This window comes from Pinus tabuliformis, chromosome 7 (genome assembly GCF_031772625.1).
Source record: "Pinus tabuliformis cultivar Carrire ecotype Pingquan chromosome 7, CPIR1, whole genome shotgun sequence".
Classification (NCBI taxonomy): Eukaryota; Viridiplantae; Streptophyta; class Pinopsida; order Pinales; family Pinaceae; genus Pinus; species Pinus tabuliformis.
The window spans coordinates 1604308484-1604326226 of NC_142293.1; positions in this window are offsets into that span (position 1 = coordinate 1604308484).

Consider the following 17743-nt stretch of genomic DNA (forward strand, 5'->3'; position numbering starts at 1 on the left):
CTATGGAGGTGCCACTCCTTTCAAGGTACAAGTTAACTTTGACATTCCCATATTTGAAGGACAAATAGATGCAAATCTCGTAGATTGATGGTTAAATCTGTTGGAAGGATATTTTTTAGTTCATTAATTTCCAATTTGGAAAAGATTACTTTTTAACTCCTCAAAGCCGCCCCACATGTCAAGGATTGATGGTAAACCTACTGTGAACAAAAGGACGAGAGAGAATCCTCACTCTTTTCAACCATACCCAATTGGAATTCTTTCCGAGATGCCATCAAGGAACAATATTACCCTGTCAAGAGCTATGAAGATAAATCCATAAAGTGGACCATGTTGCAGTAGGGAAGGGACCAATATGTGCCAGATTTTACAAATGTTTTCCATACCCTTTGCATGAAGTTTGGTATCAAGGATTATGAGCGACATTTGGTACTCAAGTACCGCAACCGTCTACACAAGTACATCCAGGACCAAATGGAGTTCCTGGAAATCTCCTCGCTTGACACTGCCTATCAATACGATGTCAAGATCTAGCGGAAACTTAAACAAAAGAAGCAAGACTTTGGATCTATGAATCTGAAACAAGGGAAAGGTGCCCCCAAACCATAGAACAAAGGACAAAGCCAAGGCAGGGTGACCCAAGACAATCCTCCGAAATTGTAACCAAAGAACAAGACCATGAAGATAAAAAAGGACATAAGGAAATGGTGTGAGTCTCATAACAGCCCCACTCACAACACAAGTGAGTATCAAGCCAAGCAGTCACCACTGGTCGAGCTAAAAGCTTTCGAATCAGATGCATGTTTTGACCCTGAGTTAGAAACCGACAAAGGGAAAGATAAAGGGAAGAAAAGTATCGATGTAGAGCCTAATGCCACCATTTCCACCACTAAGATCCAAAAGGATGAGCCCAAAGACCCAGAGGAGGGGGAGTGACTCTTCCACTCACAGATGTGGGTGAAGGTTTCTCTACTATAGTTCATTATCGAAAACAGGAACCAGAAGAACCTCATTTTAGTAGAGGTCCTGAAGTAGTTGGGCCTACCAACCACACCACACTTGTAGCCATACACCATCGGGTGGCTTCACCAAGGGAGACATCTCTTTGTCACCCAATAATGTCACCTTCCCTACCACATCAAGCCCTTCACATATGAAGTTTCTGCGATGTTGCTCTTCTTTAAGTTTGTGATGTTTTATTAGGCCAACCATACTTGTGGAAATGACATGTTCTGTATGAGTCTAGGCCTCGCACTATTATTATTACTTTGGGAAATAAATTGTGCAGGATACCGAAGATAGCACCGCCTACTGTCGTTTCTTTGATCACTACGTAGCAAGGCAGTAAGATAATTTCCCAAACTAGGAAATTTATTTTCCTTATGATTCACCCTCGGGGAAAGAAGAAGATATTGGCCACAACCTACAGATAGGGCTCCTCCGCACAACCGTAGCAGATGGAAAAGGTTGTAGAGGAGTACTGGGACATATTCACCTGACCCATAAAGGTACCTCTACACTTTCAGGTCAAGCACTCCATTGATATAACCCTAGGCACGTCGCTACCCAATGGGTTGATCTATCAATGCTCTGTTCTGGAGAACGATGAAATCAAGAGGCAAATTTAGGATATGTTGCAAAAAGGGCACATCGAACCAATTTCATCACCCTGTGGGAGCCAAATCGTGTTGGTACAAAAGAAGGATGAGACCTGGAGACTCTATATTGACTATCGGGAATTGAACAAGATCATTGTCCACAATAGATATCTAATAGCATTGATTTATGTCCTTCTAGACTGGCTCAAAGGGCCCAAATATTTCAACAAGATTGACTTGAAGCCTGATTATTTCCAGGTACTGATCGAACTCTCTAATGTGTGGAAGACTGCCTTCAAATCCAAGGAGGCCCTTTTCTAATAGTTGATCATCTCTTTCGATTTGATGAATGCCCCCGTAGCCTTCATGAGGTTGATGGACAACATCTTGTGACCATTAACCAACTCATTCGTGGTAGCGTATTTGGATGACACTATGATCTTCAACCGTAGTTGGGAAGAACACTTACACCATATTCGATAGGTATTCTAAACCTTGCGAAAACATAAGTTGTTTTCCAATTTGGAGAAATTCACTTTTGGTATGACCCAGGTTCGATATCTAGGGTACATCATTGATGAGCAGGGTGTGCATGTGGACCCAACTAAGATACAATTCATTTGGTATTTGGCATCCCCAACCACTCTAACAGAGCTCCATAACTTTTTGGGTCTTGCCAACTTCTACCGCAGGTTCGTGTTGGGGTTCTCTCATATAACTTGGCCTTTGAGTCAAGTCACCAAGGGAGGAGCGAAAGCAAAGTTACTTTGGTATGAATCCCAACAGAAGGAATTTTCCAAGTTGAAGCATAACCTCTGCTATGCACTAGTGCTCACATTACTAGACCTACAACATTAAATTTGAGATCGATATATATGCCTCCGACTATGATATTGATGTAGTTCTTACTCTACAGGGGCATCTAATGGCATATCATAGTGAGAAAATTTCAGACACAGTCCAGAAGTATCCCACCTATGACAATGATATGTATTCCATTGTGCAAGCCTGTCGATAATGGAAGAATTATGTTCTAGGGAAGGAAACAATCATCCACACAAACCACCAACCCCTGCAATTCATACAGACACAAGGGAAGTTGTAGAACGTTCATCATGAGAAATGGTTGACATACCTGCAACAATTCTATTTGAGCATTAAGTATAATAAGGGAAACACCAACAATGTTGTAGACTGCCTCAGTCGATCACCAGTTATGGCAGTGACCACTGTGCTCGACTCTTCTGGGAATGATATTGCAAGGTGGACACATCTTTACAAGAGCGATCCAAAATTCGACAACATATACTAGATGCTCCTGGAAGGTAAGAAAGTTCCAAATTTTCACCTCCAGGATGCACTATTATGCCACCTGAGACACCTCTGTGTTCCTTCAAGTGAGTGTGCCAAGATGATTTGGGAGCCACACTACAGACGGGTTGTTGGACACTTTGGGGTAGGGAAAACAATGACAATACTATAGAAGTATTTGTATTGGTTGAACCTTTGATAGGATGTTGGGAAGAAGATCATATCTTGCACTGCCTGCGCCATTGCGAACCAACCATCAAGAAACAAAGCCTATATACTGCTCTACATATTCCTAGCCAACCTTAGGAATCCATCTGCATGAATTACATGTTAGACCTTCCTTCTAATAAGCATGGTCATGACTATGTTTCTGTGGTCGTCGACATATTATCTAAGATGGCCATTATGGCGGCCCGCAAGATGAGTATCACAACATAAGCCACTAGTTAGCTTTTATTTGAATAAGTGTGGGTACATTTTGGAATCGCACAGTCCATTATCTAAGATCAGAACAACAAGTTCCTAAGTACATTTTGGTCAAGTCTCTGGTCGATGTTGGATACCAAGCTCACTAAGTCCACAACTTTCCACCCCCAAACTGATGTCCAAACAGAGGTCGTCAATAAGATGATCGTACACATTTTACGTATGTACAACATGAAGCATCCACACACATGGGATGAAAACCTCCCCTGTGTCTAGCATAGATACAATAGAGCTCTCCATAGCTCAATTGGCCACAACCCCTTTTAGGTGGGGTTGGGATTCCAACCACTATGTCCCATTGATGTGGCCATACCATTTGTAGCTACTCAGGCAGATTCATCTCATGTCTAGTCCGAAGTTGATAGGGCTAACAACTTCATTGAGTGCATTTAGCACATCTGCCAGCAGGTCTAAAACATATTGGACAGAGCCAATGCTAAGTACAAGTAGCATCATGATCAACATTGGGTGCCACACAAGTTCCATGTGGGCGACAAAGTTTGATTACATCTATAGAAGAAGTGGATTGCTAGGCCCCACCGCAAGCTTCGCCCGCTATGAAATGGATCTTATACCATCACTAAATTTGTAGGGTACAAATGTTTTGAGCTCAACATTATACCATTCCTTGGCCTGCACCCATTGTTCAATGTGGAATGCCTTCGACCACACTTTCCACCATTACTGGACACATTATAGATTGCAGAACATCTCACACCAACAAAGTTAAACCAGACTACATGGAACATTACACAATTGATCGAATCATGGACACATAGATGAGAACACTCGCCAGCAGGAGATCCAACTATATTGGGTTGTCAAAGCTGGTTAACTCCTGCACCAAGGAAAGTGGCTGACCAAGGACCAATTTCAAGAGTGATTTCCCCATCTCATAGAGGCACTCAATGCAATGGGGACCATTTCTTCCAAAGGGGAGATGACTGATCTAGGTGGATATGTGTGTCCAACCCCCTATTCCACTTGGACCCCCACTGTTGTTTCTTTTCATTTTCCTTAATTGTAGCACAACTTACTATTTTTCGTATTTTTTCGGGTCCTAAATTTCCTGAGTTGTTTTGAGGGACTAAAAGACGTTTTTATGGAAACTAGAGAGACCAAAAAAGTCCCAAACTAATACAAGAAATTTTTCTTCGACCTCCTCTTTGAGATCTTTGAATCGAGGTATTATGAAAGCCAAACGAAGATATTATGTGAAAGTTACAACCCTGAGAAGTTGATGTACCAATTTACCAAAAAGGGGCCCATAAGTTTGGTGCTTCATCTCATAGGGTTAGGTTTTTGGATGTTTAGTGTTTTCCAATTTTTCTCAACAATGAATAGGCCTTTGAGCCTCATTGTAACACAATTCAGAGGCATGTAACCCCCACATCTCTTCTCAGAGATAAGCTACCATCGCCCAAGCTAGTTTATTTCCATTTATGTATGTAAGCATATTTCAGTTCTTTGATATTAATGAAATGGTGTTTTATTTTTGTTGCATCTTTGTGTTTATGTGTACATCTGTATTTTGTTTCATTCCTGCATAAGTCCAAATCAGTGGTATCAAAGCGACATGCTCTTTCTCTATTTTTCTTTGCATGTCCCCAACGAGGTCAAGGTATTATGAGTTAGGGCTCGAAATGGTTAAACATTTGCAAGACTAGTTGCGCAAACCCCAACGACCTCCCATGGAAAAATAAAAGAAAGATGAGGGGGTAGGAGATCCTTTCAAAATATTGCTCAAGAAATCCCTCGAGCAACAAATGAACACTATGACTGATAACTTTGCCCAGATCCTTAAGCGGATACCCATAGGCAACACATCTTCATCCAACAACCACTATGGAGATGCCACTCCTTTTGAGGAACAAGTTAACTTTGACGTTCCTATATTTGAAGAACAAATAGATGCATACATCATAGATAGATGGTTAAATTTGTTGGAAGGATATTTTCCAGTTCATGAATTTTCCAATCGGGAAAAGATTAATTTTTCACTCCTCAAAGTCGCCCCATATGTCAAGGACTCGTAAGAAACCTACTGTGAACAAAAGGACGAGAGGGAATCCTCACTATTTTCAGCCGCACTCACTTGGAATTATTTCTGAGACACCATCGTGGAACAATATTACCCTATCGGGAGCTATGAAGATAAATATATAAAGTGGACTATGTCGCAGCAAGGAAGGGACCAAGATGTGCTAGAGTTCACAAATGTTTTCCATACCCTTTACATGAAGTTGGGTATCAAGGATTCTGAGCAGAATTTGGTACTCAAGTACCACGACTATCTACACAAGTACATCTAGGATGAGATGGAGTTCCTGGACATCTGCTCACTTGGCACTGCCTATCGATACGTTATCATGATTGAGCCAAAACTTAAACAGAAGAAGCGAGAATTTGGATCTGCGAATCTGAAGCGAGGGAAAGATGCCTCAAATTGCGGAACAAAGGAAAAATACAAGGCATGGAAACCTAGGACAACCCATTGAAGCCTTAAGCAAAGAAAAAAACCATGATGACAAACAAGGACATAGAGAAATGGTGTGAGTTCCATAAGATCCCCACTCACAACACAAGTGAGTGTCGAGCCAAGCAGTCACCGGTGGCTAAGATGAAGGCTTCTGAATCAGATGCATGTTCCGACTCTGAGTCATAAAATGATAAGGGGAATGAAAAAGGGAAGAAAATTATTGATGGAGAGCCTAGTGCCACCGTTTCCACCACCAAGATCAAGCACGATGAGCCTGAAGATCCTAATGAGGAGGAGCGACTCTTCCACTCACAGATGTGGGTGAAGGGTTCTCCGCTACAGTTAATTGTTGATAACGGGAGCCAAAATAACCTCATTTCAGCAAAGGTTGTGAAGCAGTTGGGCCTAAATACCACACCACACCTACAATCGTACACCATCAGGTGGCTTCACCAAGGGCAAGATCTCTGCATCAGTCAATAGCGTCACCTTCCCTACAACGTCAAGCCATTCACAAATGAGGTACTTTGTGATGTTTCCTCTTAAAGTTTGTGATGTTTTATTAATCCAACCATACTTGTGGAAGCAGCATGTTCTGTATGAATCTAGGAATCACATTGTTATTATTAGTTTGGGCAATAAGTTATACAAGATTCTGGAGGTAGCACCACGTTTCTTTCATCATTGTGAAGCAATGCATTAAGATCATTTCCCAGACCGTGAAATTTTTTTTCCTTATGATTCACCCTCAGGGAAAGAAAAACATTGTGGCCATGACCTCCAGATAGGGCTCCTTCGCACGACAATATCATATGGGCAAGGTTGTAGATGAGTACATGGACATCTTCACCTCACCCACAGGTGTACCTATACACTGTTAGGTCAAGCACTCCATCAATCTAACCTCGAGCACACGGCTACCCAATGGATAGATCTATTGATGCTCTATTCTAAAGAACGATGAAATCAAGAGGCATATTTAGGAGTTGTTGTAGAAAGGACACATCAGGCCAAGTTCATAACCTTGTGGGAGCCCGACTGTGTTGGTACAAAAGAAGGACACGACCTAGAGACTCTTTATTGACTATTAGGCGATGAACAAGATCATTGTCCGGAATAGGTATTCAATCCCACGGATTGATAACCTTATGGACTAGCTCAATGAGGGAAAATATTTCAACAAAATTGACTTGAAGTCTAGTTATCACCAGGTATCGATCGAACCCTCCAATGCGTGGAAGACTGCCTTCAAGTCCAAGGAGGGCCTTTTCAAAAGGATGGGCATGCCTTGTGGGTTGACGAATGTCCCCACAACCTTCATGAGGCTGATGGACGACATCTTGTGACACTTCACCAACTCATTTGTGGTGGTGGATTTGGATGACAGTCTAATTTTCAACCATAGTTGGGAAGAACACCTCCACCATATTCAACAGGTCCTTGAAACCCTGCGAATACACAAGTTGTTTTCCAATTTGGAGAAATGCACTTTTGGTATGACCCAGGTTCAATATATGGGGTATATCATTGATGAGAGAGGTGTACATGTGGACCCATCCAAGATACAAGTCACTTAGGATTGGCCAACCCCAACCACTCTAATAGAGCTCCACATCTTTCAGGGTCGTGCCAACTTCTACCACAGGTTTATGTTGGGGTTCTCTTATATAACTTGGCCTTTGAGTCAATTCACCAAGGGAGGAGCGAAAGAAAAGTTCTTTTGGTTTAAATCCCAACAGAAGGTGTTTGATGAGTTGAAGCATCACCTCTAATCTGCACCAGTGCTCACATTACCAAACCCGTAGCAACAATTTGAGATCACGACTAATGCTTCCAACTATGCTATTGGTGTAGTTCTTACTCAGTAGAGGCATCCAATTTCATATCACAGTGAGACACTTTTAGACACAGTCCGAAAGTATCCCACATATGACAAAGAGATTTATTCCATTATGTAGCTTTGCCGACAATGGAAGCATTACATTATGGTGAAGGAAATGGTCATCCACATAGACCACCAACCCCTGCAGTTCATACAGACACACGGGAAGTTGCAAAGCGATTGCCATGAGAAATGGTCCACATACCTGCAACATTTCCATTTGAACATTAAGTACAAGAAGGGAAGCCCCAACAATGTCGAGACTGCCTCAACTGACCATCGGTCATGGCGCTGACCACTATGTTTGACTCTTCTAAGAACAAGATTGCAGGGTGGCTACATCTTTACAAGAGCAATCCAAAATTCAACAACATATACTAGACGTTCCTGGAAGGTAAGCAAGTTCCAAATTTCCACCTCTAGGATGCATTGTTATGCCACCTGGAACACCTCTGTGTTCCTTCAATCGAGTGTGCAAAGATGATTTGGGAGGCACATTATAGTCGGGTTGTTGGACAGTTTGGGGTAGTTAAAACAGTGACAATACTGCAGAAGTTTTTTTTTGTTGAGCCTTCAATAGGATGTTGGGAAGTACATCAAATCTTACACTACCTGCACCATTGCAAACTGACTATCAAGAAGCAAGGCCTGTATACTCCTCTGACTATTCCTATTCAACCTTGGAAATCCATCTTGATGGATTACATGTCAGGTCTTCCTTCTACTAAGCATGGCAATGACTGTGTTTTCGTGGTCATCAACAAATTTTCTAAGATGGCCATTCTAGTGGCTTGTAGGACGATTATCACAATAGAAGCCACTACAAAGACCTTCTTTGAAATAGTGTGGGAACATTTTGGGATCCCACAATCCATTATCTCATATCGGAACAACCAGTTCCTAAGTACATTTTGGTCAAGTCTCTGGTCGATGTTTGATACCAAGTTCACTAAGTTTATGGCTTTCCACCCCCAAACTGATGGCCAAACTAAGGTCATCAATAGGATGATCATACACATTATGTGTATGTACAACTCGAAGAATCCATGCACATGGGATGAAAGCCTCCCCTATGTTGAGCACAGCTACAATAGAGCTATCCATAGCTCAACTGGCCATAACCCCTTTCAAATGGGGTTGGGATTCCAGCCACTATGTCCCATTAATGTGGCCATACCATTTGAAACTAGGCAGGAAGATTCGGCTCATGTCCAATCTAAAGATGACAGGGATAACAAATTAATTGAGCGCATTCAACACATCTACCAGTAGGTCCATGACATATTGGACAGATCCAATGCTAAATACAAGTAGCATCATGATCAACATCGAGTGCCACACAAGTTCCATGTGGGTGACAAAGTTTGGTTACATCTATAGAAGGAGCGCCTTGTTGGGCCCCACCGCAAGCTTCACCGACTACCATATGGGTCTTACACCATCACTAAGGTTGTAGGGGACAATGATTTCGAGCTCAACCTTCCACCATTCCTTGGCATTCACCTAGTGTTCAATGTGGACTGCGTTCAACCATACTTTCCACCATTACTAGACACATCATAGATTGCAAAACAACTCACGCCAACAAAATTAAACCCAGACTACATGGAACAGGCCACAATTGATCGGATCATGGACACACAGAACAACAACACTCACCAGCAAAATATCCAACCATATCGGTTTGTCAAATCTGGCCAACTCCTGCACCAAGGAAAGTGGCTCATCAGCGACCAATTTCAACAGAAGTTTCCCCATCTCGTGGAGGCACTCAACGCAATAGGTACCATTTCTTCCCAAGGCGGTAGGACTGATCCATGTGGATATTGGTGGCCACCATCCTATTCCACTTGGACCGCCACCGTTGTTTCTTTTTAGTTTTCTTAATTGTAGCACAACTTACTATTTTTCGTAGCTTTTTGGGTCCTAAATTTCTAGAGCCGTTTTGAGGGACTAAAAGACGTTTTTAGGGAAAACAGAGAGATTGGAAAAGTCCCAAACTAATATCTTCAATTTGTCTTTGACCTCCTCTTTGAGATCTTTGAAACGAGGTATTATGAAAACCAAACGGAGATCGTATGCCAAAGTTACAACGCTGAGAAGTTGATGTACCAATTTACCAAAAAGGGGCCCATAGTTTTGGCGCTTCATCTCCTAGGGTTAGGTTTTTGGATGTTTAGGGTTTTCCAATTTTTCTCAATAATAAATACCCTTTGAGCCTCATTGTAACATAGTTCAGAGGCATGTAGCCACCACATCTCTTCTCAAATATAAGCTACCATCGCTTGAGCTAGTTTATTTTCATTTTTGTATGTAAGAATCTTTTAGTTCTTTGATATTAATGAAATAAAGTTTTATTTCTGTTGCATCTCTGTGTTTATGTGTACATATGTATTTTGTTTCATTCCCACATAAGTCTGGATCAGTTGTATCAAAGCGGTCTTCTCTTTCTTTCCTTTTCTTTGCATGACCCCAACGAGGTCAGGGTATAAGGAGTTAGGACTTGAAATGGTTGAACCTTTACAAGACCAATCGCACAAACCCCGATGACCTCCCATGACAGAAGAAAAGAAAGACGAGGGGGTCGTAGATCCTTTCAAAATATTGCTTGAGGAATCCCTCGAGTGACAAATGAACGCAATGATGGATAGCTTTTCCCAAATCCTTCAACGGCTACCCATAGGCGATGCATCTTCATCCAGCATCCACTCTGGAGGAGCCACTCCTTTTAAGGTACAAGTTAACTTATTCATTCCCATATTTGAAGGAAAAAGAGATGCAAACATCATAGATAGATGGTTAAATTTGTTGGAAGGATATTTTTAAGTTCCTTGTTTTTCGAATCAGGAAAAGATTACCTTTGCACTCCTCAAATCCACCCCATATGTCAAGGACTAGTGGGAAACCTACTGTGAAAAAAAGGATGAGAGGGAATCCTCACTGTTTTCAGCCGCACCCACTTGGAATTCTTTCCAAGACGCCATCAAGGAATAATATTACCCTATCGGGAGATATGAAGATAAATACATAAAGTGGACCCAGATGTGCCAAAGTTCAGAAATTTTTTCCATACCCTTCGCACAAAGTTTGGTATCAAGGATTCTTAGCAGCATTTGGTACTCAATTACCACAATTGTATACAAAAGTACATCTAGGAAGAGATGGAGTTCCTGGACATCTCCTCACTTGACACCACCTATTGATACACTGTCATGATCGAGCCAAAACTTAAATAGAAGAAGCGAGAATTTGGATCTATGAATCCAAAGCGAGGGAAAGATGCCCCGAAATCGCAAAACAAAGGGAAAATCGAAAGCAGGATGACCCAGGACAACTCGTTGAAGCCGCAAGAAAAGAATAACACCATGAAGACAAAGAAGGAAATAGAGAAATGGTGTGATTTTCATAAGAGTCCAACTCACAACATAAGTGAGTGTCGATCCAAACAGTCACTGGTGGTCGAGCTAAAGGCTTCCAAATCTAATGCATGTTCTAACTCTGAGTCAGAAACTGGCAAGGGGAACGACAAAGGGAAGAAAATTATCAATTCGAAGCCTAGTGCCATTTTTTCCACCACTAAGATCCAAAAGGAGGAGCCTGAAGATCCAAAGGAGGGGGAGTGACTCTTCCACTCACAGGAGCAATCTTCCACTCACAAATGTGGGTGAAGGTTTCTCTGCTACAATTCATTGGCGAAAGTGAAAGCCAAAAGAACTCCATTTCAGTATAGCTTGTGAAGCGGTTGGGCCTACCAACCACACCACACCCATAGTTGTACACTATTGGGTGGCTTCACCAAGGGACAAATCTCTGCGTCAGCCAACAGTGTCGTCTTGCCTACAGCATCAAGTCCTTCACAAATGAGGTATGGTGTGATGTCTCTCCTCTTGAAGTTTGTGATGTTTTATTAGGCCAACCATACTTTTGGAAGTGGCATGTTGTGTATGAGTCTAGGCCTTGCACTGTTATTATTAATTTGGTCAATAAGTTGTACACGATACCAGAGGTAGCACCACCTACTATCATTTATTTGATAATTGTGAAGCAATGCAGTAAGATCATTTCCCAGACAGGGATATTTGTTTCCTTATGATTTTCCCTCAGGGAAAGAAGAAGATTGTGGCCACGACCTCCAGACAGAGCTCCTCCACACAACGGCGGTAGATGGACAAGGTTGTATAGGACTACAGGGACATCTTCACCTCACCCAGAGGGGTACCTCTACCCTATCAGGTCAAGCACTCAATTGACCTGACCCTGAGCATGCCACTACCCAATGGACCAATATATCAACACTTTGTTCTAGAGAATGATGAAATAAAGAGGCAGATTCAGGAGTTTTTAGATAAAGGACACATCAAGCCAAGTTCATCACCTTATGGGAGTCTGATCGTGTTGGTGCAGAATAAGGACGAGACCTGGAGACTATGTATTGACTATCAGGTGCTGAACAAGATCACTGTCTGGAATAGGTATCAAATCCCATGTATTGATGACCTTGTGGCCCAGCTCAAGGGGGGGAAATATTTCAGCAATATTGACTTGAAATTTGGTTATCACCAGGTAATGATCAAATCCTCCGATGTCTGGAAGACTGCCTTCAAATCTAAGGAGGGCCTTTTTGAATAGTTGGTCATACCTTTTGGTTTGATGAATGCCCCACAACATTCATGAGGTTTATGGATGGCATCTTGTGACCATTCACTAACTAATTCATGGTAGTGTATTTTGATGACATTTGATCTTCAGCTAGAGTTGGGAAGAACACCTCCACCATATTCGACAAGTCCTCCAAACCCTGCAAAAACACAAGTTATTTTCCAATTTGGAGAAATTCACTTTTGGTATGACCTAGGTTCAATATATGGGGTACATCATTGATGAGTGGGGTGTGCATGTGGACCCAGACAATATACAAGTCATTTGGTATTGGCCAGCCCTAACTACAATAAGGGAGCTCCGCAACTTTTTGGGTCTTGCCAACTTCTACCACAAGTTCGTGTTGGGGTTCTCTCATATAACTTGGCCTTTGGGTCAAGTCACCAAGGGAGGAGCAAAAGCAAAGTTATTTTGATCTGAATCCCAATATAATGTGTTTTCTGAGTTGAAGCATTGCCTCTGATCTGCACCAGTGCTCACATTACAAAATCTACAACAACCTTTTGAGATCGAGACCGATGCCTCCGACTATGCTATTGGTGCAGTCCTTACTCAGCAAGGGCATCCAATGGATTATGACAGTGAGACACTTTCAGACACGGTCTGAAAGTATCCCACCTATGATGAAGAGGTGTATTCCATTATGTAGGCCTATCAATCATGGAAGCATTACATTTTGGGTAAGGAAACAGTCATCCACACAGACCATCGAGCCCTGCAGTTCATACAAACACAAGGGAATTTGTAGAACGATTGCCATGAGAAATGGTCAAGATACCTGAAACAATTCCATTTGACCATTAAGTACAAGGAAAACACTAGCAATCTTGAATATTGCCTCAGCCGACCACCGTTCATGGCGTTAACCAATGTGCTTGAGTCTTGTGGGCATGAGACTGTGGCGTGGTCGCATATTTACAAGAGCGATCCAAAATTCGACAACATATACCAAACGCTCCTGGAATGTAACCAAGGTCCAAATTTTCACCTCTAAGATGCACTGTTATGCCACCTGGGACACCTCTATATTCCTTTAAGTGAGCATGCCAATATGATTTGTGAGGCACACTAAATTCAAGTTGTTGGACACTTCAAGGTAGAGAAAACAATAAAAGTATTGGAGATGTATTTTTATTGGCTAAACCTTCGACAAGATGTTGGGAAGTACATCAGATCCTGCACTTCCAATTCCATTGCAAAATCAACTATCCAAAAGAAAGGCCTATATACTCCTTTGTCTACTCCTAGTCGACCTTGGGAATCCATCTCCATCGATTACATGTCAAGCCTTCCTTCTACTAAGCATGGAAACTATTGTGTTTTCGTGGTCATCGACAGATTCTCTAAGATGGCCATTCTAGCAATCTGCAAGAAAAGTATCACAGCAGAAGCCACTACTAAGCTCTTCTTTGAATAAGTGTCGGTACATTTTAGGATCCCACAATCCATTAACTCAGATCGGACAGCAGGTTCATAAGTACATTTTGGTTAAGTCTCTCGTCGATGTTGGATACCAAGCTCACTAAGTCCAAGATTTTCTACCCCCAAATTGATGGCCAAACAGAGGTCGTCAACAGGATGATCGTACACATTATGTGTATATAAAACTCAAAGCATCCAAGCACATAGGATGGAAACCTCCCATATGTCCAACATAGCTATAATAGATATCTCCATAGCTCAATTGGCCACAACCCCTTTCACGTGGGGTTGGGATTCTAGCCACTATGTCCCATTGATGTGGCAATACCATTTGCAGCTACTCAGGCAGTTTCAGCTTATGTCCACTCTGAAGTCGACAAGGCTAATAGCTTCATTGAGCACATTCAACACATTCTCCAACAGGTCCATGACATATTGGATAGATCCAATGCTAAGTATAAGAAGTGTCATGATCAGCATCGGGTGCCACACAAGTTCCAAGTGGGAGACAAAGTTTGGTTACATCTACAGAAGGAGCACTTCGCTCGGCCCCACCGCAAGCTTCACCCACTACAATATCGGCCTTACACCATCACTAAGTATATAGGGAACAATGCATTCAAGCTCAGCATTCCACCATTCCTTGGCTTGCACCCAGTGTTCAATGTGGACCGCCTTCGACCATACTTTCCACCATTAATGGACACATCAAACATTGCATAACAACTCACACCAACAAAGTTAAACCTAGAATGCATGGAACAGGCCACAAATAATTAGATCATGGACACACAGATCAAGAACACTCACCAGCAGAAGATCCAACTGTATTAAGTTGTAAAAGCTAGCCAACTCCTGCACTAAGGCAAGTGGCTCACTAGGGACCAAATTCAGCAGAAGTTTCCCCATCTCATGGAGGCACTCAATACAATGGGGACCATTTCTTCCTAACAGGTGAGGACTGATCTAGGTGGATATTGGTGGCCACCTACCTAATCCACTTGGACCCCAACCATTTTTTCTTTTTAGTTCCCTTGATTATATCACTACTTACTATTTTTGGCAATTTTTTGGGTCCTAAACTTTGGGAGCCATTCTGAGGAACTAAAAGACATTTTTTATGGAAAATGGAGAGACCGAAAAATATCCAAACTCATACAATGATTTTTATTCAACCTCCTCTTTGAGATCTTTGAAATGAGGAATTGTTATAGCCAAAAAGATATCGTATGCCAAAGTTACAACCCCGGGCAGTTGATGTACCAATTTACCCAAACAAGGCCCGCAGTTTTGGCGCTTCATCTCCTAGGGTTAGGTTTCTGGATGTTTAAGATTTTTCATTGTTACTCAATAATAAATATAACTTTCAGCCTCATTGTAACATAGTTCAGAGGCATTTGGCCGCCACATCTCTTCTTAGAGATAAGCTACCATCACCCAAGCTAGTTTATTTCGATTTATGTATGTAAGCATATTTCAGTTCTTTGATATTAATGAAATGAAGTTTTATTTCTGCAACATCTCTATGTTTATGTGTACATACGTATTTTGTTTCATTCATACATAAGTCTATATCAGTGGTATCATAGCGGTATTCTCTTTCTCGATTTTTCTTTGCATGTCCCTAACAAGGTTAGGGCATAAGGAGTTAGGGTTTGAATTGGTTGAACCTTTGCAAGACCAACCACTCAAACCCTGATAGCCTCCCATGGTAGAAGAAAATAAAGATGAGGGGGTAGGATATCCTTTCAAAATATCACTCAATGAAGCCCTTGAGCGACAAAATAATGGGGTGATGGATAACTTTTCCCTAATCCTTCAGCGGCTACCCACAGGAGACACATCTTCATCTAGCAGCCACTCTGGAGGCGCCACTCCTTTTAAGGTATAAGTTAACTTTTAAATTCTCATATTTGATGCAAATGTTGTAGATAGATGGTTAAATTTGTTGGAAGGCCCTATTTTCCAGTTCGTGACTTTTCCAATCAAGAAAAGATTACTTTTTCACTCCTCAAAGTCGTCACATATGTCAAGCACTGGTGGGAAACCTACTATGAGCAAAATGACGAGAGAGAATCCTCACTGTTTTCAGTTGCACCCACTTGGAATTCTTTCTGAGACGCCATCAAGGAACAATATTACCTTGTCAGGAGCTATGAAGATAAATACATAAAGTGGACCATGTTGTGGCAAGGAAGGGACCAATATGTGCTAGAATTCACAAATGTTTTCCATACCCTTCGTACGAAGTTGGGTATCAAGGATTCTGAGCTAATTTGATACTCAAGTGCCATGGTTATCTACACAAGTACATCCAGGACGAGATGGAGTACCTGGATATCTCCTTGCTTGGAGTTGCCTATCGATACGCTATGAAGATTGAGAAGAAACTTAAACAGAAGAAGTGAGACTTTGAATCAATGAATCTGAATTAAGGGAAAGGTGCCCCCAAAATATAGAACAAAGGACAAAGCCAAGGCAGGTAAACCAAGGACAACCTACTAAAGCTACAAGCAAATAACAACACCATAAAGATAAAGAAGTACACAGGGAAATGGTGTGAGTTCCATAAGATCCCCACTCACAACACAAGTGAGTGTCGATCCAAGCAGTCACTGGTGGTCAATCTGAAGGCTTCCAAATCATATGCATGTTCTGACTTAGAGTCATAAACTTATAAGAGGAATGAAAAAGGGAAGAAAATTATTGGTGCAGAGCCTAGTCTCACTGTTTCCACCACCAAGATCCAGAAGGATGAGCCTGAAGATCTTGAGGAGGGGGAGCGACAATTCCACTCACAGATGTGGGTGAATGGTTCTCTACTACAATTCATTGTCGACAACGGGAGCAAAAAGAACCTCATTTCAGTAGAGGTTGTGAAGCGGTCGAACCTATTGACCACACCACACCCACAGTCGTACACCATCGGGTGGATTCACCAAGGGCGATAACTCTGCATTAGCCAACAGTGTCGCCTTCCCTACAACATCAAGCCATTCATAGATGAGGTATTGTGTGATGTTTCTCCTCTTCAAGTTAGTGATGTTTTATTAAGCCAACCATACTTGTGGAAGTGACATGTTGTGTATGATTCTAAGAATTGCATTGTTATTTTTAGTTTGGCCAATAAGTTTTACAGGATACCGGAGGTAGCACCACCTACCATCGTTTCTTTGATCAATCCAAAGCAATGCAGTAATATAATTTCCCAGACCATGAAATTTGATTTCCTTGTGATTCGCCCTCGGGGCAAGAAGAACATTATGGCCATGACCTCCCGACAGGGCTCCTCTACATAACAATAGTAGATGGACAAGGTTGTAGAGGAGTACAGGGAGATCTTCACCTCACCCACAAGGGTACCTCTACACTGTTAGGTCAAGCACTCCATCGATCTGACCTCAGGTGTGTCGCTACCCAATGGATCGATGTATGAACCCTTTGTTCTGGAGAACTATGAAATCAAGAGGTAGATTCAGGCACTATTGTAGAACGGGAACATCATGCCAAGTTCATCACCAAGTGGGAATCTGATCATGTTGGTATAGAAGAAGGACGGTAACTGGAGACTCTGTATTGACTGTCGAGATTTGAAAAAGATCATTGTGTGGAAAAACTATCCAATCCCATGGATTGATAAACTTCTAGACCAGCTCAAGGGGGCCAAATATTTCAGCAAGATTGACTTGAAGTTTGATTATCACCAAGTGTCAATCGAACCCTCTGATGTGTGGAAGATTTCCTTCAAATCCAAGGAGGGATTTTTTGAATGGTTGCTCATGCCTTGCGGATTGACGAATGCCATCGCAATCTTCATGAGGTTGATGGATGACATCTTGCTACCCTTCACCAACTCATTTGTGGTGGTGTATTTGGATGACATTCTGATCTTCAGCCAGAGTTCAG